Source organism: Anticarsia gemmatalis, chromosome 2, assembly GCF_050436995.1.
Source record: "Anticarsia gemmatalis isolate Benzon Research Colony breed Stoneville strain chromosome 2, ilAntGemm2 primary, whole genome shotgun sequence".
Taxonomy (NCBI): Eukaryota; Metazoa; Arthropoda; class Insecta; order Lepidoptera; family Erebidae; genus Anticarsia; species Anticarsia gemmatalis.
The window spans coordinates 8193551-8217010 of NC_134746.1; the positions used below are offsets into that span (position 1 = coordinate 8193551).

At 34.7% G+C, this 23460-nt stretch overlaps 1 protein-coding gene across 1 annotated transcript in view; it reads right to left on the reverse strand.

Moving 5' to 3' along the window:
- Positions 1-12042, reverse strand: part of LOC142983181 (uncharacterized) — a 60616-nt gene extending 48574 nt beyond the window's left edge. The window contains exon 1 of the mRNA XM_076130067.1: positions 11687-12042. The gene's annotated coding sequence lies outside the window, so the exon portion shown is untranslated. The remainder of the gene's footprint in view (positions 1-11686) is intronic.
- Positions 12043-23460: the final 11418 nt, after the last annotated feature.

The window sequence follows — 23460 nt, forward strand, 5'->3', positions numbered from 1 at the left end:
CCTAAGAGCTTATTACTCTATCTAATACATTAATAAGTATCTTCGCTAATATATTTAGAAGCGTAATTCAAAGTAAAGCGACACGTGATAATATTGTCTCTTCGTCACTTAGATGTATTTACAAGATAATAATATAGTGTGTGTGATTTCTAGTGTACACGAAATGCTCTATTATTGTTAGGTTTGAGAACTGAAATCTGTGTTTAGTTAAGCTTGCCTTTATGGTTGGGATATCAAGTGTAGAAATTACTATACTCTCACGTTAGTATGTTTTAAGATTAGAAAATTATATTTCTAGAGAGAATTTGCATTTTAAATTCAGTTCTTCGTTTTACTTATGTTCGATACGCTTGTAGTCTTTTTTAAATATTGGCGTTGGACAACTATTTAATAACAAACTCTTCAATTTCTGGTATTCAGTTTTACTAATACTTTTCTTTTTATTTCTTTTTAATTCTCTTTTTATACAAAATATTTAAACGTCATATACAAAAGAACAAAAATCAAAAGTAACCACTAAAACAAAACCTTTGTACAATAGCAAGAGTCAAAGTATAAGTCCCAGCGTAATTCATCGTGAATTAAAAAATCCTTTCGCCGTCTGTGACTGCTAAATTGCTAAGTGCACTTGTACTGTTTTAGTAATGAGTCCCGGCAATCCTCGCCGAAAGCCGAGGACCTTTGAACGACAGCTGCTTTTTATCTTGCTTAAAACAACCAACAGTCCCAAACTCTCTGAGTGCGTCACTCGACGGCTATGAAAAAGTATAAAGAACTTTGAGTTCGGATGAAAGCTGCATAACCTTCACGTTTTCTTTTGTACTTAGACACAGTTTCGTGTTCTTATGTACTGGTAGATACAGACATAAAGATACAAGTCTACGGAACTAAAAGCATGACATTACTGTCTTCACAACAAAGTTACTTAGTATCTTTTATTCGTAACATTAGCTTTAGATATCTCGCCACAGATTCCTTTGATGTTCTTGGCTTCTCCAAGCAAGCGTCACAGAAACTCAAAGGCATGAGTGACTTAAACACTATGTCGTATCGTGCTTGTATCCATATTAGACAGATTGAATAAACGATATCAAAGGAGGAACCGACAGAACGCACTGGCGCACTTGAGTCGTATCTTTGGCATTGTGGTAACTTTATTCAACAGAAGACAGGTTTTCTTTGACTATTGTGTCTATTTTGCATGACAATGTGCTAAAGGAATGCCATCTTCCGAAAATGTAAGAATGTTAATTAAATTTCACCTTTTCATATGTCTTATGGCTTGTTTGACTATCGGGGGTGGACTTTTTGTACGGTGGTTTCAAACGGCAAAACTGTTTATCTCAGTTGCGTAAAAAAAATGCTTGTCAAAGCTAAGACCATAAAAATTTAGGTGTATCTAAGCTAATCAAACGGTGTTGCCTGCAAAATACTTTCGTATTGTCTTAACACTGAGTACAGAAGCCAAATATAGACACGCCTTTATCCAGCCTTTTGGTAAAAGAGCAACTGTAATCCGATTTTCTTGGGGAAAAGTGTTATGACATGTTTTTTCTTATAAAGTAAACTTGTAATGTGGTAACGGAAAACATCTTTGGAAGTGTTCACACGAATAATTCTAAGTTTAGTAACGTGGGTAAGAGGATGTCGTCAGAATAGATATTTGTTTGTAATGCTTTATTGGTTGCGAAGTCCGCTTGATATTTCGTGTTATTGATTATATTCCCTGCTAATACACTCTTTTTTTTAAACTACTACAGATTGCAACTAGAAATAATTTATTTCAATAAAAAAACTATTACAGATAATTAAACAAGTGTTAATTTAACTACCATGCGTCGAATAGTTTCATAGAAATCGATTGAAAATAGAATGAAGTACTGAAAAATACATATATAAAAACTACCAAGCCTCGTGTAACATATCTATCAAATCTACAATTATAATTAATTCATCGCTTTAATAAATGCTAGTTTATTTTATAAAGGCCGCGATATAATTTCATATAAATTACCGTAACTAACTAGAACGTGTTGAACACATATTTTAATATTGTTTTTGTATAAATTACTCACTCTGTTTGTTATTTAGGCGAATGTACGAATTTTAAATCGAAATGTTTGGAAATGCACCTTTATTAATGCTGTTTCAATGGTAATCTGTCCCTGTATTCTCGTTCCATCCATTACCTAATAATGTAATCCAATGCCTATAATAGGCAATAATAAGCGCACCTTGGAATATTTCATTATCTTTCTTTAAGACACTTAAGCAATAAAAGTCGTTCTTACTTAACGCAGGCGACATTTACTTCAAAAGAACTCTTGGCTAAATCAAGTTTACTTAAAAGGATCTCTTCGTACTTAATAAATGACGACTATATTAAACAATATTTTTATTGGGTAAGATGTCTAAATTAAAGGTGACTTTTTCTTGGGACAATTTTCTGGTAAATTTGGACTATGTAGCCTTAAAGTTAGATAAGTCGGACTTTACATTACAAACGTATTGTTGAGAAACATAAATTTATTTAAAGTGCAATATGTGCTCCAGTTTTTCTCGTCTGGTTATGGACTTAATGCGCAATTTTATTAAACGTAATGTGCTCATATATTTATGAAATTATGATAATACTTTTAAATATATATTCTGAATAAAATGTGATGAGAATTATTTTATGGTTTAGTGAAATAATTTTATTAGGGAACAGGAAAATGTGAGTATTTTTTAATTACCTGCTTATAAGTACTTAAAACATGAAGCATCGTTGAAACATGTAGGATTACGGTTCAAACGTAATGTGGGTTTAGCGTACGAGGTAAAGAGAGCATAAACATATGAATAACTAAATATATTGTGACCCTCCCGTCGTACGCACGACTTTATATCGCGCGACCGCTATTGAGTTGCGCGCTCCATCACGAACATTGGCTAGTATAGGAACATTCAGCTCGGCCACCGTAATTTACGACCCCACTAAGTGTACCGCGTCCCATATAAACAGACATTGAGAAACGTTCCAATAAAAGTATTCCAATCAAATCATTCACAGTTAATATTTATGCGTAAGTTATTATTAATCATATTCACATCACATCCCGGTCCTTCGGTTCTATTCACTGACTGAAAGTGGCTCACGTAACAAAGGAACGGTAACCTAATACGTGACAAGAAATATGATGTATTAGTCGCGTTGTATTATTCTATTGTGGTAGACCCATTTACCGACTAATTGGTTCCGACTGTTCCAGAGTTATTCGTGACTTTCTCAGAGTCGCGTGCGTAGTGAAATCGCGGATCCGCTCAGTTAACGCCGAGGCCCATGTTTCCACCGGCGAGTGAATTCTTAGATTACAACGAGGATTCGCCAGTATTAGTAATTCTTTCAACGAAAAATAAGTGAAAATGCTTACTGAAATCAACAAACTTCTAACTCTTCAGAATTTCTCTGCAAATTATGTCACTAAAACATATGTATGCATGGTACAATATTTGGACCAAACGTTAAGGAAAACATGTGTCTTATTTGCATCAAAAATATTGGCACGTTCGCTTATTTACTCTAAGAAAATAACTTGTAACTTTGTGCATTACTGTTAAACTTAAAACGTGATGGTTCTGGGACAAACCATTCAAACAGTTTTGCGGAAACAAAACGATCACGTAAAGTAACTGTTAAAAAAAACGGAACCAACAAAAGGAGTTTCCATTTAAGGGACCGATGTATAAGATTTTACCGTACTTAAAAAAAAGGATTTTTTCTACAAAACACCTACAGCTTCGTCGAACGACTCACGCTGGACCGGTTTTTATGACATATCACCGAAGGAATTCAATATTTTATACGTGAGAAGGCACGGTAAGGTACCTAACACAACGTTGTGTCACTGAACGTCCTTATGCAACATCGTCGAAGGCTCGCAGTTGCGTCATATTATTGTGGCATATCTTCCAAGGGAATAAGTGTCTATTACATACTAATTACATCTGACAAGGTCGCGCGTTTATCTTTTGTTAACAACTGATGAATTTATCCTTCTAAGGTGACTCCGCCCGTGAGAAGTACTCACTCTATCGATTATAATTATTATTCATTTAATGACGTCACTCGAGGAGGTTGGGTAAGTGTCGGTGATAAATACGCTATGAAGGGACAATATTCAAAGTTGTCACTCAAAATGCGTAAGCAGTAAATTGTATCAACAAGAGGGCACGAAGTATAATGGATCTATTAATAGACTTACAGGTGAATTTAATTACGGTCCCACTTTAGCACTTTGAATTTTAGTAAACAAATGTATAGATGTAGAGTGGAGCCACTTAAAGGCTTATTGTATTAATCCGAATATAGCTAATTGTAAAGGAAAGTTAGTTTCAAGTCAGGCTCATGTTACTTTGCCTCTGGCAATTTATGAAAGCATATCATACTTATTTAGAAAATGTAACCGAACTTTCAGCATTAAATTATTTCATATCCGAGTTTTTTATAACACAAACTTCCCACGTGTCCGTAGCTAACTCTTTAACATAATTTAGTCGGCAGCAGCAGTAAGCAATATTTACGGGAACCTATGGAGTATAAACTATATTTGTTTACTTACAACTACGAGCCTTGCGGGAACAAACACGACAAACTTTTATGCGCAGTGTACAGAGACTGGCGTACAGTGTACACACAACTTTAGCGAGCAAATAAAAAATACATGGCCGTGTAACTATGTTTAACATTTATTACTGATTATTAAATTGTTATCTTTCGTACATTTAACCAAATTACCTTTTGTAATTCTAGATAAGCATCTCGAAATCCTTTAATTTACTTGTTTTTTAACATTGCCGAGGTAGATGGAGTAACATATGGACAGATTTGTAAACGAAACAAGTAGGTCACGCCGTAAACGGAGTCAGACTTTTTTGTCCCTCCATGTATTTCGAAGTAGGCAGACAGACACCTTGTTGGTATCGCATAATTAATTCGCTTAAAAGTGGATCAATATAGTCTGGGTACTGACACAATTTGTGTTTTAGAGGTCGAGTGAGACCAGGTGCTCCACGTCGGAGTATCAGCGCGAAAATTGCAAGTTTAATGTAGCTCAAGTAAAGTTGCGCCGCCCTGGGAGCTATCCGCGTCAACTTCCAAATTAGCTTTAATTCCACTAAATAGAAGAGAATTGATGTTAGTTTCACAACTAATTTGCAATTAAGAGTTGAAATAATTGTTATTGGAATACCTCGTCGTGAATTTAGATTACCTACAAACCTACATTGTTACGTAGGGATTGACGTGAATGAACAACAGAGAATTCCAATAAGGGCCGACCAAATTAATTGCCATTTCGTTTGATACATTTTAAATTGCGTTATTTCGTTCATAACTTCAAGCCTATATTTTATTGGAATATTACTCAGGGGAGTTTATATTATGTTTAATACAGTACGTATCTAAGCGACTTATTTGAGCTGAAAGGTATGAAATACGTTTTTAATTGTAATTTGCTTTAAACAAATATGTCGAAAATGATTTTAGCTAAAAATTACAATAAAACAAAAATCTATAGTTCAACTTTCGACATTTCTACATTTTCTACGCAAAAAGAAAGGTTTTATCGTACAAAACTCGGCAGTGAATAACTTTCACGTTGGGCACTTCTCAACAAGTCGTAGCTTTAAACACACACAAGTGATTCTCAAAGCGCGGCACGTCTGTGTGTAGTCAACGCATTTATCTTACACCTCACTTTTTCTTCAAAGGTTAGTTTTTGTGCGTGATATATTTGCGTGATTAGTTGGTAGTTGGTAAGTAGAGGTTGTTCGTCTGTTGCGTAATGAAAGAAACCCGCACTGGTGCATCGAAGGCGGATACACACGTCGCAACGACCTCGGATCAGTTTCCAATCGTGAGTCATCTCAATAGTTCTTCAAACGCTGCCCACATTTCTGTTGTCTCAATGTCGCGTCTCTTAAGTAGGTTTATAAACAACTAATTAAAAAAAAACAGTGTTTTCGTGTTGATGATAGGGCCTTATTTTGAAGAGCCATCTCTCGAGGAATAATTTCCACTACGATGTACGAGATGTGACTAGACTCAAGTAGTTTATAACTACAAGTCTACAACCATTAGTCATGTTCTTGCATTCAATAAGAAATCTAACAAACTGTTTGCTAAAGTTACACTGTGTTCTCTGTACACAAATAGTTAGCAATATCAAGGCTAGGTAACTCTGTACATAACGATCGTTTCTTGTGCTGCTACTTAGAATTCAGCTTCTTGCACTCATCAATACAGATAACGTGAGAACATTGGCAACTAAGGTACAGTCGGGACCAAAAGACTAAGAAAAAGAAACTCATCTATCGTCTATTTTGCTTTACAAGAAGGATACAGTCTGTCCGTATAATAGATTCCGTCAGTAACTGTTATCTTTTAAATATCGAAATTTTCAAAGCATTTTTGTCGTTGACTGTACTTCGACTAAATACTAAAATACACGTACTGAGGTGGAAGACCCCAGCTCGATGTTTTGAATTAGCTCTACACGATGTTTGAACGTAGATATTATATGTTATACAGTACTCGAATATTGGTAGATTTCAGGAACATACGTTATAGAAACAAGCTTTGCTTTTCCATAGAACTAAAAGGGACTAGTGAAATTCTCCGAAATGTTTACGACACAAGAAATCGAACTCACGCTGGACTGGAATTCCTATGAAATCACATTAAACGATTTCTGTTTCAAAGTGTCTCTACGGTACATCAAAGGAAGTAATTTAGTAGATAAGTACGTCCAAATGTCAAACACTATCAAGTGTTCGACAATTGGATCCCGATACTACTGTATTGGAGGATTGCATTACAGCTGGTCCTCACGACACATATATCACATACTCACTACAAAAGTAGAACATTCTATGTGTGGACTGCAAACGTTAAAAGATGGTTGGTCTAAATGAAACTGACCAAAGTAGTATGTGCAAAAATTGTAGCCGTATACGATGTCTTGTGATAACTACGAGCACCAACTCGATCGAGCAAAACTGTGTAGCGGTGAGGAGACATTATTCCTTTCGTAGAAACCGTTTGACGGATAAAAATTGAAGCAAAAGTGTTCAACGAACTGTCAAACAATTTGAAATGTCAAAAGTTTTGTTATTAGTTAACAAATGTTTAAGAAAGTGTCTCTCTCGGACGGACAGAGTCGGGCGTCTATCTGTCAGTTAAGCCGCTTTAGCGGTGCCACGCTCCGCCGACAGCCTGGATATCTAGATTAACATAAATCTTATTATTTAAGCCCTAAGACAAAGGATCACGGCTAAGTTGAGTTTCATCGCGTTTTTTAATCTTCTGTATAAATGGTTAAACAATGAAACAGCACTACTTTGGCTCTAGAGTCAACTTTTAAATATTTGATATACGTAAACACAATCGATACTATACTTTTTCTGTTTTTATGGTTTCACGGCTTACAGGCAAAACTGCAGAGTTGATTTAGAATATACCTATGTACATAATACGACAGTATACGTATATTAGATAATTTCTCTGGACCCAGGATAATTTGTTAAGCTAAGCTGCTTTACTATAAAGAACACAGCCGGATCAGGTGAAAGATCAGAGTTTTAAGACCTGTTTCATCCTTTTATAATTCCTTTTGAATTAAGTGGCCCCAAACAGTTAAAAATCCCAACTATTTGACTTTAGTTTACTAAATTAGTGTCCCAACTAATCAAGTTGCCAAAGTTAGATAGCTTCGATCATAAAGTTACTGTTTATTGAGTCTAAACTTAGGGTGTATTTAGCAATTTTGTTGAATGGCAAATAGACTACATGTTATTATTTTACAGAACCAAAATTATGTAAGAATAATTTTGTTTTATGCAAAAAATAATTATGATGGATGATCATTTCAATTTCAAAAATGCTAATGTCAATTGGCTTGTGTGTCAATGTTTGCGTCAGTCAACATTACCAACATTCGTTGGCAACACGAAACGCCCGCAATTTGCCTAAACTGACCATCACGTCCTTGAATTATTCAGAAGTAAAACAAATAATTCAGAGATTGTTCAAGATTTATTCCGAACTGTAAGACTTAAAGAACCTCTTGAAAGAATTACAGATAGTTGGAAAAGATTTCCTTTACAATACTTAAAGCAAAAATGTGCGAAGTTCCCTTTGCTAACGTTTAAGTGACCAACAAAGCCTTGACTTAGCTTTACCAGACTCAAATACTTCGGAGTTTATTGAACAAAGTATATTGTTTGAATAGTTCTCTGCTGTATTTATTATGCAAATTCTTTAACACTTAACATGACGATTGTAAAGTTATAATGGGTCATAATGCTTCAGAAAATTGAATCTAAGATCACATCAAACATATATCGTAGTTAGAGTTATACATCACAGAATAGTACTTTTTTTGATAGCAAAACTTTCTCCGCGAAAAATTCGCTAACTAGACAGGAAACCACAATGTTATACGCCCACAGCTAGACTAACGAAGCCTGCCACTCCGACATACGATATCTACGTTAATAGACGTACAAGCTACGATACATGTTAACACCGACACTACGATATCTCAACACGCAATACTATATTGTCAGATAATACGATACTATTACTACTAATAATAGATCACGTAGTGGAACAAAAACATGATTTCCCTTGGAACCGACGCGAACTATAAAAAGCTAACGTGACAATGACAAACCGAATTGCCATTCGCAGCCGGATCTAGTTAACGCGTGCAATATAAACGTAACTCGTTATAACGTATGTCATTAGAGAAAAAATAACTCACAATGATCACTGAGCGAAATATTTCGTCGGAATGTACGCTATAAAGTTATATAGAGTAAAAACGTGTGTTAAAATAAATGTTGTGTTTATACTTGTAAAAATATTATGAAACTCTAATAGGTTAATAAACCGAGGTTTTACAAATGATACCATCGCCTTATTTAAAAAAATATTGACGGGCTTCAATCGTAAAAAGTTGTTCAACGTAGGGTGTCAGGTTGGCACCCTTTTATGGTGAGAATAACCCTCCTAACCGACGACCCGCTCCCTCGGTCGTCTTTGACAATTTAAGTGGGTGAATAAGCAGCTGATACTTCCTATTTTCGTAAGTTCCCGGCTTGAATTAGGACGGGTAAAGGTTTAATTTCAGACCTTGCTTATTTAACAATGAACGGGCTTAGATTTCTCTAATATAATTTATCTATTTAGCCGCTGCGCAATATTAAAGTTCTCAACTCAAACACATCTAAATACTAAAAGCCTAACTGACCCCGATGTACTTATCAGTATCATAAAAGCAATGTTATCCCGCTACTAATTGACTTCATATTATTTAAGACTAGTTAACCATCAGCTCACTGCCCGTTAACTATTGATGGGGCGCTCAGGTAAAGCAAATCACGTAGCAACGCCAGTCTTACCTGCAGTTGTCAGCCTAGAGTTAAGCCAGATTCAAACGGCTTAAAAGGCTTTAGGCAATTTAAACTGCTCTGTCAGAGTAACCCACCGAAAAACAATGTTTGCAATATCGCAAGTGCGCGTCACGGGCCTCAACCTCTCTCGATCATTTTCTCTCTACTACATAAAATTAACAGTTTTTGAAGTAATATCGAACACCCGTGTCACCCTAGTTGACTGAAAGACGAAAACTTTTAAAAATATCACGAAGTTTAAGGTGACTTTATCCGTAAATAGAAAAAGAATCGGCAAAATCGTACCTAAAAACATACGACGGGTAAAAAATGTATCTTATTATATCTGTTTGACCTAACGCTTCGATTATATTTGCATTAAATTATAACATGTTCTTTTTATCTCATCATATTAGGTATATGACTGATAATATATATTAGATATAGTATTGGTCGTCGATTTCTCATTAATAGAAGTAAAAAAGTAGATCAATACTATTGTAGTATAAATCAGAAATGATAACCCAAATGAACAAACAACTCTGATTTGTAAATCTCTTGAATTAATCCAAAGCCTTCATTTCGGCTTAAAGACCAAAATTAAAATATTTAATAATGTTAATTTCAAATGTATTCAGAATAAATTGTGTTTATTTTCTGTTAATTGTATGTAAACACTGTTTTAGGAGATCCGACATCATTTGTATCTAAAACACTAGCTGACCCGCGCAACTTCGCTTGCGTCACATAAGTGAATGGGCGAAGTTTTTCCCCGTTTTTGTAACATTTTTTGCTGGTACTCTGCTCCTATTGGTCGTAGCGTGATGATATATAGCCTATAGCCTTCCTCGATAAATAGGCTATCTAGCAGTGAAATAATTTTTCAAATCGGACCAGTAGTTCCTGAGATTAGCGCGTTCAAACAAACAAACAAACAAACAAACTCTTCAGCTTTATAATATTAGTATTTACTATAGATTATAAAGCTTAATCGTATTGATATTTTGTATCTCATTTCCATATTTATTACGCTATTGAACGGGTATTTCCAATTGTTTTTAATGTATGCAGAGACGGCTAGAAGTGTGAATACCTATAGACAAGAGCTTGTTCATTTGGAATCTTAAAATGTCTTTGCGTAGGTTATTTGCAAATGTCATCTAGTTTTTTTTTTATCGTGTTTAACCGGACTATTGCATATATTAGTATGCTTACGTAAACTCTACCTAAGCATAATAATAATGATTTGTAATATTATTAATTCAATGATTTTAATATTAAAACAATATTATGTGTATTTTTTAAACAGATTTTTGTATAGCTCAGAAATATTACATAGCAATAGAAAACTCGCAAAATAATAATCATGAATAAATACAAATCACAATACGGTGATAAGCCGAATCCAACAGATTTTTATAAGGGATACTAAAAACATCATAACATATCAAAAAAATCATGCATTGTCCAAATAAAGAATTCAACAACCAAATTCATTGGAAATAATTATTGATACAGAAAATAATTATACTTCCTCCAACTATTTAAAGGAGTTAGGAGAGGCATCGACAACCGTTGTGGGATACAATCGCCTCTTCCATGCGTAGACTGGGAATGCGGAATAATACATAATACCAGCCTTTTGACCTCCATTACTAGACATAGGTCCACTTTTTATAATCTTTTCTTAAGGAAGGTTAGTCGCATATCCTCACATTTATCCTTTAAGACGCGTGGTTTTGTCAAAGAAGTAAGCATATTATTGCGAACAAATTAATTTTGAGCAACAAATTACATGCGGTCACCCATCCTTGGGCTGACCACGCCATAGGACCCTCAGCTATTTTTGACCTTTTTGTAGAATAAGAGTTGTCTAAATGATTACGACTGCAGTAGCTTTGGCCTTAGGATTAGTCTTTTAAAAATAAATATGGATGAAAAATAAAAAATATACTTAAACAAATAACAATTCTAAAACACAAACATACTCGTACAAGCTTAGAAAAAGCTGCAGTGTGTTAAGCTAATCTCATTACAGAGGAGTGAAGTTCGACCATGCAGTATCTAATGTCTCTACATTTGTTATGTTTGCCAAATAAGATAAATTAGATCTACAAAATTAGGAATGTGTGCGAATAAATAAGATTAAGTATACGCTAATTTATCTTTAATATGTGATGACAACATCCAGGTGAAAAAAAAATCTTAGAACATTAACTTAAAGAACATGAATGAAAAAGTTGTTACTCACCAACGGCTCCAGTGACAATCCAATGAGACAGAAATAAATCACAACAGAAACACAGAAATGGACGATACAATGAACACCACGGGAGAGGGTTACAAAACAATATAATAAAATAAAATCACCAGGGTCAAACAGGATCGCACAATCAAACAAAACGCGCTCGCACCATGCACTCGGTTACGTGAGGATGTCCAGGACTCGGCCTAACAGTTACAGACGTTTCATAATCAATGCGTGAGTGTTGTAATATTTACGTAATTTTTTTTTCAGCTTGTCAGACGGTCGGCGCGATGTAGTGTGGCCGCAGCCGAATGTACCGCTCCCGGTGAACGCACGGGCCGCACTGCTTGCCCGTAACGGCAAAAGGTCGTTCGTTACCCACATTCTCTTTCCGCGCAAGCCTTCCCAAGTTAGAGCGAGATGGACAATCCAAAGCCTCGCCGAGCGGGCCGCGCGAGCGAGACGATAGCAACACAGCCTCACAGGAAAACCCGAACTCGAGTCTTGATAGTTCTAACTTAAGACCGTGCTTTGCCTTTGTGAATTATTTGAAAGGTATATCTCATTGCACAAGCATTTATTATGTGTAAACGGAAATAACAAAAACGTTCTAATTGTCAAATGAATGGGTAGGCTTGCAAGGTAAAATGTCGATTACCACATAAGTTCGCACCGCGCTTGTATGCCACGGTCTAGCTAATATACGTATGTCTAATGTTGTTGGATATAATAATGTACTAGGATTAAAATATCACACCTAAAGCTAATATAAATTTTACAAGTGCAGAGTAAGTCGTAATGAAACATAGGCTGCTCTATCTCAGTTATCTTGGATTTACCTATTTAATTCCCAATTTGATATTTTAAGTAAGCAAAAGATCCCGTACCATTAATTTTGACTAACATAGTCTATGGCGGTATAATCCCTGACGCGTAACTATGAGTTCTCGGTTTAAACTCGATATAAAATGATCCACACTCGTTGAATTTCGTCCACAAACCGATAGCTAACAATAAGGGCAAATGGCCGGATCAGTTAGTGGATTCACTATTCAATTTAAATTTCACAATGTTTCCATCAACGAATTTTCACCACGATCAACCGAATTTTCGCTCTTTGTACAATTTAACACGTTTGTGTGATTTAGATGGACCTTGTTAGGTTTTTATATAATGAGATCACAGATACTTAATAGGTAAGTACTGAATAAAAATACTTAATATGATATCTTTGAAGAATATTAGGAAACATTAAGATATTGCTATAATACTAACCTATTCCTCGATCAGCCGTCAAAGATACTTCAATTGACATAACTTAAACAATTCATATCTATACTCTCTATACTAATATTATAAAGCTGAAGAGTTTGTTTGTTTGTTTATTTGTTTGTTTGTTTGAACGCGTTAATCTCAGGAACTACTGGTCCGATTTGAAAAATTCTTTCAGTGTTAGATAGTCCATTTATCGAGGAAGGCTATAGGCTATATATCATTACGCTACGACCAATAGGAGCAGAGTAGCAATAAAAAATGTTACAAAAACGGGGTAAATTTTGACCCATTCTCTCTTTAGTGACGCAAGCGAAGTTGCGCGGGTCAGCTAGTCAAAAAATAAATGTGAAAATATAGTTCGATAACAAAAAGATGAAAACGAAAATTGTCATAGTTTACAGGAAAACGTGTAAGAAAATAAATTCTCCATAAAACTGATAAGTTCCGCCCACGGCGTAACATATGGGATTTGTAGAGCCTTCATACAAAAATATCAGATCACAGGGATAATGCTGTGTAACAAAATATATTATAAAGCTTATTAAATGTTTCCCGAGTACAGTCAGCTACAAAAGTCGCTGAACATGTTCAGTCTTTCGAAACCCTGTATTCTAAAGCAGGCATATTATTTGACATTGATTGAAAATTTTATTTCTAACTGGTCTAAACTGATTTTGTTCAAACATTTCGTAATAATTTGAAGTTGCTAAGTGACAGTTGTCGCTGACTGTACCTCATCGTTTCCCTGAGGCGTAGAATTTAGTATAACAATAATTTTCGTATGTATATAGGTTTGAACCTACAATTTGATGGGAACCTTGAATTTGTAAACTCAGACAATGTTACCCATGTTACTTGTACCTTTCTACGGTTTGTACAGAAGAAATAGAGTTCTTGTTAAACTTCAAAGGAAAAAAGTACGCGATATGATGGAAGTTCAAATGCTAAATGCGGAATTTCTACTAACACAAAATATGTATTGTTCAGGTCCAGATTTGGTGAAGTCTAAGATCATATAGCTTTAGCATACAGGTTTTGCTTAAATCGCACACGGTATATTTATTTTAATTCAAAAAAATAGTTTGAGAGTCCGAAGCTTTATAAAGAACATTATGATTTTTTTATAGAATTCATGAAGGTATCTATTGCTTAAAAAAGGTAAAAAAATTACACCTGATCACTTAAGTCTTTTAACGTTTTTAAATTAAAAAACTGTGAAGTCAACAAAATGTTAACTTGTTTTCGACATTTAACAATTATTATTTATGACAATAATCGCATCAATGTTGCACAAAGGACCTGTTTACAAATTACTAATTACATATCAATAATTAGTTGGCACAGCGATAGTGCATCATTGATTATTCAACAATACTGGTTACTGGGTGTTACAACAAATAATTAATGAAACCAGTGGGTGCCAGCCTTAATTAGCGGTCATTACGGCGTGACGTCAAATTGTATTTTATCTGCCGATGTTTTTGCCAATATTTGTTTTCATAATTATTTAATAATTCGGCTCCCGTGTTTAAATAAACATTTTCATATATTTTGCACCAAATATAAATAAAAGATGAATATTTTTTTTTACTTTTCAATCACGGGTTTTTTTACTTATTGGGAGATATCCACTTATCTTAAGTTTTATACTTTCTGAAATGGATATTGGTATGTTCTTTTCATATATTTTGCATCAGATATAAATAAAAGTAGAATAATTTTTTAGCTTTTCAATCACGGGTTTCTTTTACTAATTAGTAGATATCTTAAGTGTTATACCTTTTGAAGTGGATATTGACTACTTGTCTTAACAATCATTTTGTATAACATGTCGAAAATGTTCATGTAAATACTGCTATTATCATGAACATTTAATTAGTTAGCTTAGGTCCAAATAAGTTATGAATTTATTTGCATTTAGGACTATGTACCAAATTTAACAAAAGAAATCAAAATAATTACTTAATTCAATTATATGTTTAAAATTTTTATTCTTAAATTATCGCCGTTTCGTTTTTTAATAACCCAATTATTTTTATACCAGCAGTGTGGAAATTAAGGCGCTCTATTTAATTAAAAAAATATATAACATTTTATTAAATGAGAATTATGTTAAACTGAATGAAATGAATAGGCAAAAATTTAAATTTATAATCCGAAAATTAGCAATTAAATCAAAAACGTACCTTATCTATACTTACTAATATTATAAAGCTGAAGAGTTTGTTTGTTTGTTTGATTGTTTGTTTGTTTGTTTGTTTGTTTGAACGCGCTAATCTCGGGAACTACTGGTCCGATTAGAAAAAATCTTTCAGTGTTAGATAGCCCATTTATCGAGGAAGGCTATAGGCTATATATCATCACGCTACGACCAATAGGAGCAGAGTAACAGTGAAAAATGTTACAAAAACGGGGAAAATTATGATTATCTTAAGTGACGCAAGCGAAGTTGCGCGGGTCAGCTAGTTAATAATATATGCGTTTGCTTTCAATGTTTGTTCACAAGGTTTTTAATACTAATTACAAAATAAACTAATTAGTATTCTGTGGCTAGAAAGTTTGTTGTATATAGGTCGTAAACTGGTTATAACACAGTGGAACTTGAACGTCGCGGGGGTAGCACACCTCCGCTCAACCTTTCCAAGTCGTGTGCCTGATATTTTGTTAAGTTAATTTGTATTAACTTTATATTATAATACAGAGAGACCTTTAGCTAAAGCAGAATATATAACAGTGGTTAAAGTACGGATTTTCTACCAACAGATATTTATTTTGTGCAGATTTTCTTGTTTATTTTTTATTTCTTGCTGTTGTATTGGAGCAGAGGCGAAGATCACTATGCCCATACAGCATATGGTCACATACATACATATATCTTTTTTTGACAGATAGCAGCAGATAGAAACCGTTTCTAAACAGTAAAGTTATCAAAGGGCGAAATCATCAGGCATTAAAATTATATTTTCGGGTAAATATCTATTTCGAATTAAAGCGTATGTACGTTTTTCCCTCGAGAACTACTGTTTGATGTTTCAAAAAGTTATTTTGTTCGTCAATGTAGTTCTGTGTTTATTAAGCCCCAATACACCGCCTACGTTGTTAGAGTCTGTTGATAAAGGTCTTTAAATCCTTATTGAGAAAATATGTATTTCAACTTCTTTTCTAATAAGAACAAAATTTGTAACTTACAATACTTAAAATAGTATTTTCCCCTTTTGAGATTTTAGCCTGATTCCCGTCAGTTGGGCAATAAATGATTGGATGGATTTGAGGGCTCTCTTAACGTCCAAACCCTTAATCATTCAGTTTCTTTGCTATATAATTTCGTACTAACCCACGATCTGTCAAAAAAGTTTAATAAACTATCATTAAACAATTTAATACACGTATACAGTCATTAAAATTGTACAATAAACGTAAAAATATGTAAATGATCAGTCGTTTAGTACATTCGGTAGCAAGTCGTAATCTCTGTCCATTGTGTTAGATTCGCACGACTCGCCACGGTGGGATACATCCTCGTGCATATCGTATGAAATCTATTTCCTTTTCATTTGTTTCGTCATGCTTCGTGCACTCTTGCGCTACCGTTTATGGTTTTTTCTTTTTTCTTGACGTGAAATTAGGTCAGTTGTGTCTATGGAATTTATTGCCAGTTGCAGTTTAGCGGCTAATTTGATAAAATAAGTATGTTTTTTGCTGCTAGATTATGTGTTGTTAGTTTGTTGCTGTTTGAGTTAATATAGTGGAGAATAGGTCATAATACCGGTATTAATTATTATTCAAAAGAGATGCTATGACGATTGGAAATTTCAATCTTTTGTTTATATGCAATTTAGCAGCCACTAAGAGAGCAGAACTTTTTATCAGGAGTAATCATCATATCATATATCATAATACGTTAATTACTTTCATAATATGTTAGATTTAATTGTTAGTGTGACGATAAAACGTGACATAAGCTGCTGCTATTTATCCACCGTACGCGAATTACTTTCACCGCAATTAGTTTTTACTGAAACTACTAATTACCTCGTCGCACACCATTTACACCTATTCATTACACCTAAACATGCTTTAAATACTGCGTGTGTTGCTATTCCTACTTTATACGATCCTAAGAATAAACATTTTATCAGATTTGAAATATAATTTAAAAACTAAAAGAAGAACCAGTAATGCGATTCTCTACTACGACTCTCGAAAACTTCTAGCGGACGCCGTAAGAACTACATATTTTTGCAGCACTTTTAAATGTCAAACTCTCGATACTTGATGGTACCGACTGTAGAGAATCGCGCTAATCTTAGTATGAGTGATTAAACTGAATATTGAAAAAAGGAACATGTTGATAGCAAGGCAAATATAAAAGGAATATGGTAATAGTAAAACAATATTAAACAATAAAATCAATAAAAAAACGTCTAAAATATACAACAGCGAACAAAACAGGGTCACAATGCATAAACAGTACGTCAGTACTACAAAACACATCGAAGTTTACGTCTGAATAAAATTTAAAAGCTATTTTCTGAACGTAAAAAGGCCACGTACTTGCACTACAATGTCGGAGTGGACGCGGAACTAGTATTGAATGCTAAAGCGACCTTGCAAGGAACCATGATGCATCTCAAATATAACGATAATGTGAGGTTAATGTACACTTTACACCCTGACGCGTCCATAGCCAGTTGCGCTCACCGTTCCGTAAACGATTTGTGGGTTAAGCAAACGTTGGCGCGGTCATTCCATTGATGGGTGACCGCAGAGTGGTATATGAACTAAGCGTCTAAATGCTTCGGAGGGCACGTAAAAAGTCGGTTCCGGTTGTTGTCATTTAAGATGACAGTCGTTAAGCCACGTCAAAGGCCTTCGGGCGGCTTGAACAACTTCGACACTAGGTTGACCACTAACCATACGATTCAATGAGAGAGAGAGAGACTTTACACACATGCTTACACAACCTCGCTGTATGCAAGCCTGTGGCAACCAAAATACATTCTTTGTTCTATGAAATTCGCTCGGAATGAATTTGCTAAGTACTAATTAAACCTCAGTTATGCATGTAGTAATTCGATGTTCTAACGTCAAGTTAATCTTAGATTGTTTTAGCTGCACGTAATGTATTGAAATCGTTTCGTATGCAGAGTAATCAACCACATTTACATTGTAAGATTGCTAATTAGTTATTTATAAGCCTTTATTAGCTAACAAATGGTTTAGTGAAGTGGGAAAGTGTCTACATGATTTATTTACGCATTTCCTTGTAATGTGTTAATTAATTGTGTTCTTAGGCAACGGAAATACATCAATATTTAAATTTGAAAAAAAATTCCACAATAGAAAGATGTATGGATGAGAACAAAACAAGGGAAGTTTGTAATGATCGTACTAAAGCCGTTCTTTGGTCTCCACCTACAACTATGGAAAAAAGGCGTGACTCTATGTATGTATGTATATATGTACATAATATGTAATCCATTAAAAAAGGTCGTGCTTGTTTTCTTATTGTTATTTTTTAATGGACAAACTGCACTATAATTTCACAGTCGTGCGTTAACTAACCAACTTTCATGGGCATTAAAAATGGAACACATTACCGACACGTAATGTTCGATCATTAAAATTAGCAACGGTGATTTAGTTAAACACCCATTTTACCTTGCTATTCGGAAGTAGATAAATCAAAAGCCTTCCGTGGAATTTAATTTTGAGTAATAAAGTAGTTTGCAACTATTATTATTCTTGACAAAGTTTCATTCATTGGCGGCCGTTGCCGAGCGAAAGTGAATCGAGGGCACGCCAAGGTCCTCGAACAATTTTTTGCGATGATCCAATAGTACACGAGTTCTGAAAACGTAGCTACCTTCATAAAGTCACGTAAAGTAAGGGTTGATCCGTGACATGAAAATATAAAATAGTGTCATACAGCGGTCCCTCCGCACTGGATATACGCCGCCTAAACATTTTAGTACGTAAATATAAATTCATTTCCTGACCACCCTTTAGTTGGTACGCCATTTTAGTTATGAGAATGAACTCTTTATTTAGTGTTATTAGTAGATAACTGGCTATTAGACCCTTGCCCTGCAGTGGGACAATAATGGGTTAAAAAAAAAGTAGTTACCTAATAACTGAAAACTGAAATTATGCTCTATTATAAGAAGGTAAAATAATCTTGTATTCTTTGTCATTATAACGAGTATTATCGCGACAAAAAATTGACGTATTCAGCAGCTAGGCATCTTAATTGGTATCAGAAAAACAGAGAAACTCAAATACCACTATATAGTGTTTACTCGTAACTGATTTACTGTTTACTAAGCAGCGAGAGCAACTGGATGAGTACCGGATTAAATTAAACGTTGCAAGCTAAACTACGAGTGGAATAATTTATGATTAATTTATACACATGCATTCACTGTCCAGTAAACTGCTTGGTATTGTTAAGCAAACAGTTTCTACTCTCTCCCATTGCAAATAGTACCCGTACTAAGTACTTACTACATGTTTTACTCTCGCGTTCTGTGTTTCATTTTGTGAAAAGAGTCTCTGTGGGACAAAAAGTATCCTGTGTGTTAAATCAAGTTATACGCTATCTGTAAACCAAATTTTATCAATATCCATTTTGCAGTCTCGATATGATTAAATAACAAACATCTATCCAAACGTCCAAGCCTTCAAACCGAATTAAAGTAAGAAAAAGAAGTAAGATCTATAAAGACGAAGGTAGAATAGTGTAAGCAGTACTCTATTATTTTATTCTTAAGATTTCCAATAGTCTCATAATTGTGGTAGGTACAGTTTAGACTAAATGTCTCCCAAGCTTTTCCACAGTTAAAATTGCATGGCAAATTAAAGTCTCAATAATGAAGACACTGCAACTGATACCAAACTGTCCTAAGCCATTTAATATATTAAAGGACTCTTTAACTCTAACGATTATTGTAGTCTCAGTGATCATAAAATCATTTAAAACTTTGAAACAATTTACTAACATTATTTTTTACTTAAACTAGCTGACCCGCGCAACTTCGCTTGCGTCACATAAGATAGTATGGGTCAAAATTTTCCCCGTTTTTGTAACATTTTTTATTGCTACTTTGCTCCTATTGGTCGTAGCGTGATGATATATAGCCTATAGCCTTCCTCGATAAATGGACTATCAGTTCTAGGATATTTGCATAAGTCCAACAACTGTAATCAAAATAATCTAGTAGTAATATAAACACAACAAAGCAGCACTGGTTAGTGGTCAGAACAAACAAAATCCATAAATTATTTAAACAGATGTAGTACAAACTACACGGAGAGTTTAAAACTACTCGAACAACAGTGTCCACTTGAACACCGCACGAACAAAACTCAGCTGTAAATAAAGTTGAACTAACATTTAGGTACGAGTGTTCACAGACTCGAGTACAAACACGGAACCTTTTAAAAATGGCGATGAGCTCGGGGATTCTGTTTTTTATTTAATCTTCCCGTAATCTGGTCGTAAAAAGGACAACAGGCCGCAGCGCCACCTAGCGGCGTCGCCCCGAGCCGAGTGGTTCCGCAGCGACGCCCGTAAACTTTTTATTGTTTCCGGGTCACGGCGCGTCGACAATTCGGTTTTCCAATCAACATCTTTATAGTGATCGAGAGCGTGATACCAACTATAAACCTTTAACTATTTGAATAGTGCTAAGCGGCGCTTTTATCTGCTTTACACAACATTTGTTCAGGGCGCCCAGTCGTTTATTTAAGCCGTTAAACTTGTATTTGTATCGGTTTTCCATCGTAATGTCATAATGAAAAGTTAATACGCTAGGCACGTTTTTCAATTGTACATTATACTAATAAGAGTATTAAATCCGTTACTCATTGTGCTAATATTCATTTATCCTTTTAATTAGTGGTAATTGCTTCGGGCTGAATGAAATAAAACAATTTCCGAATATCTATTGAAAGCAAAGGTACGCGGCTGAAAATCCTCGTATAAGCCCCATTATAGCAAAACGAATGAATTAATTTCATGCTTACGTTTGGTTTCGTTATGAACAGCGGTCTCTTTTAACAAGTGGAAAATTCACGGAACGTTACACAGATAATTTAATTCCTTTGAACCGCCCTATTATACGTATTGTGGCGCCAAACGTTTGCGGATTAGGATTCAACGAATTTCGTTTAGTCTCTACACTCAAGCATATTAATAAACCAGTCCGTAAGACTATTTGCGGTCGTTCGTTCACTAAAACCGTACAGGGAGTCCAGTATTGTGCAAAGGATTCCTTTCTGTCTATTTGTGGCGCCGCCCACGGTTTTAAGAAGTGCCAAAAACATTTCCCAGCGCTTTCCTTTCTACTGAACTCGCAGTGGAAGTTTAAAACCGTTTGGTAGAAAACTCTTTCCTAAAGTTTGTCATTGTTGTTTCTCTGAAATTTTATAGTTGTGTTTTTCCTTTAAATATGTTTAAAAGTTGTTAGTAGTTCCTGAACTAAGTTACTGAATTTTTAATTACACTCGACGTCCGACTCCGTTTCAAATTGAACCAATGAATCTGTCGAACCTTATATTTTATCGATAAATTTTGGTTGAAGAGACGCCACCCCATTTTAAATTCGTTAAAATTATGTCAGCCACCCTGTTTTTAGGGGTCATCTGACAGACAATATTTTGGTAATGTGCTTTTCTAAGAATTAAAGGGGCTTTATGCCATTATTTATGTATGAATTTATTGAACGATAAAGATAGAATAACGACATTAGAACCATCGAGAAAAATTATAAAAAAGATGCTTTATCGATGATATTCTTTTTTAATTCAAGTCTTATAAATACCAATATTCTCTCCCGAAATTGTTACAATTTATCTTTGACCTAATTTAAATACCCTACAGCTAAAAATACAAAATCGTTTTTGTGAAACTTTTGCACATTTTTCACTTTGGAGTAAAGTTTGGAAGTGGGTAGCGTTCCCCTTTGATCCGCCATGTCGACGTGTGTATCGTGGATACAATTGTTTCGGCTCGGCATACCTTTGAGTGGCGACAAACGTGACCAGCTCAATCCCCTTTCTGCATTGCGGCCTTTTCCACAACCGTGGTAAAACTGGTTACAAATAAAGCGTGACTTTTCTGGTAACACTTAAAATATTTAGGCTGTGGATCACTTCAATGTACCTATTTGGCAGAATTAATCGATGACCCTAAATCAAAGTAATATAATGTACGGTTGTGCAGTAATGAGGCATGTTTAACTAGGTCTCACCGCAGCGGACACAGGTACCATGTGCATACATATTACGCTGACAGTGTTTAATGTGTCGACACACATTAATGTGCCTACCTCTTACTCAAGGTAGTAAACATGATCAGAATTTATTATCGACGCGGTTTCCATCGGTTTTCCTTCTAAATTAGGGATTGTTTACCAAACGTTTTGATCGTTTGATTATTTAATCCGGCTATTGGTATTATGTAACTGAGTTTACAAATTGCTTATTGAAAAAATCCCGGGCTCGAAGTGTAGCGATCAATCAAGGACTTTTGCAAAGTTTATGCGATTTGCGAATTGGCGTTTATCTTGGCAACGAAAGAAAGGCGAAGATAAACATCTTGTTATAGAAGCTTTTATTGAAAGTTCTCCGTTGGGAGGTGCAGATTCTTAGAATTTTTGAACTGTAGCGCTCGGTTTACTCTCAAAGGTTATTTAAACCTTTCTTTTACTTGTATCTGGAGCTAACTTGTATCTGTTATCAGATGTATAGATATACAGAACACAATACACTGCTGATGTAATACTGTCTACGTCAGATAAACAGAGAGCGAAGATTGTACCTGAATATTTAATTCAAGACAGTCGTCTCTTATATCAATCCTGCCTTGAAAGTGTCTCGAAAAGGAACGTAATTTAGTCATATTTTATGTACAACTACTGCGACAGCTTATAAAAGCCTGAACGCTAAAAGTACATCAAAACACAACAAAAGTACATTTTACTGAATTTATAAGAAAAAATAATGCTCAATATTATAAAGCTAAACATTTATAACCACAACAAAATTCAGGACTACACCAAAGTTCTGAACTGAGTTCTGAAATATTTTCAAAGAGAAACCTATAAAATGTTTGACAACACTAACGTAAAGTTGGAAGTTAGTTTCAAAAACACAACAAAGAGAGATGAAGCCTCACATGAAACAATTATTACCCTCATATTTCTCTAGAACATCAAGAGAACAAAAGAGCAGAATCCAAAGGGGAAATAAAACCCAAAAGTTTATGACTACCCACGTAGTTTTATAATATGTAGAGCTCCACTAACTTACAACTAAAATGCTCAATAAATGTTACGTTTTTGTGTAATTCTCTAAATCCCTTGATGTTTGTACACAGAATTCGGCTATTTCTGTAGTTTTATTGTGGTTAGCTTACGTTTATCATTGTCCGTTCTATGGTAGATATAAATCTAGTCTCTAGTATCTGTTTATTTACATACTTATTCTTTATTCAGGCTACA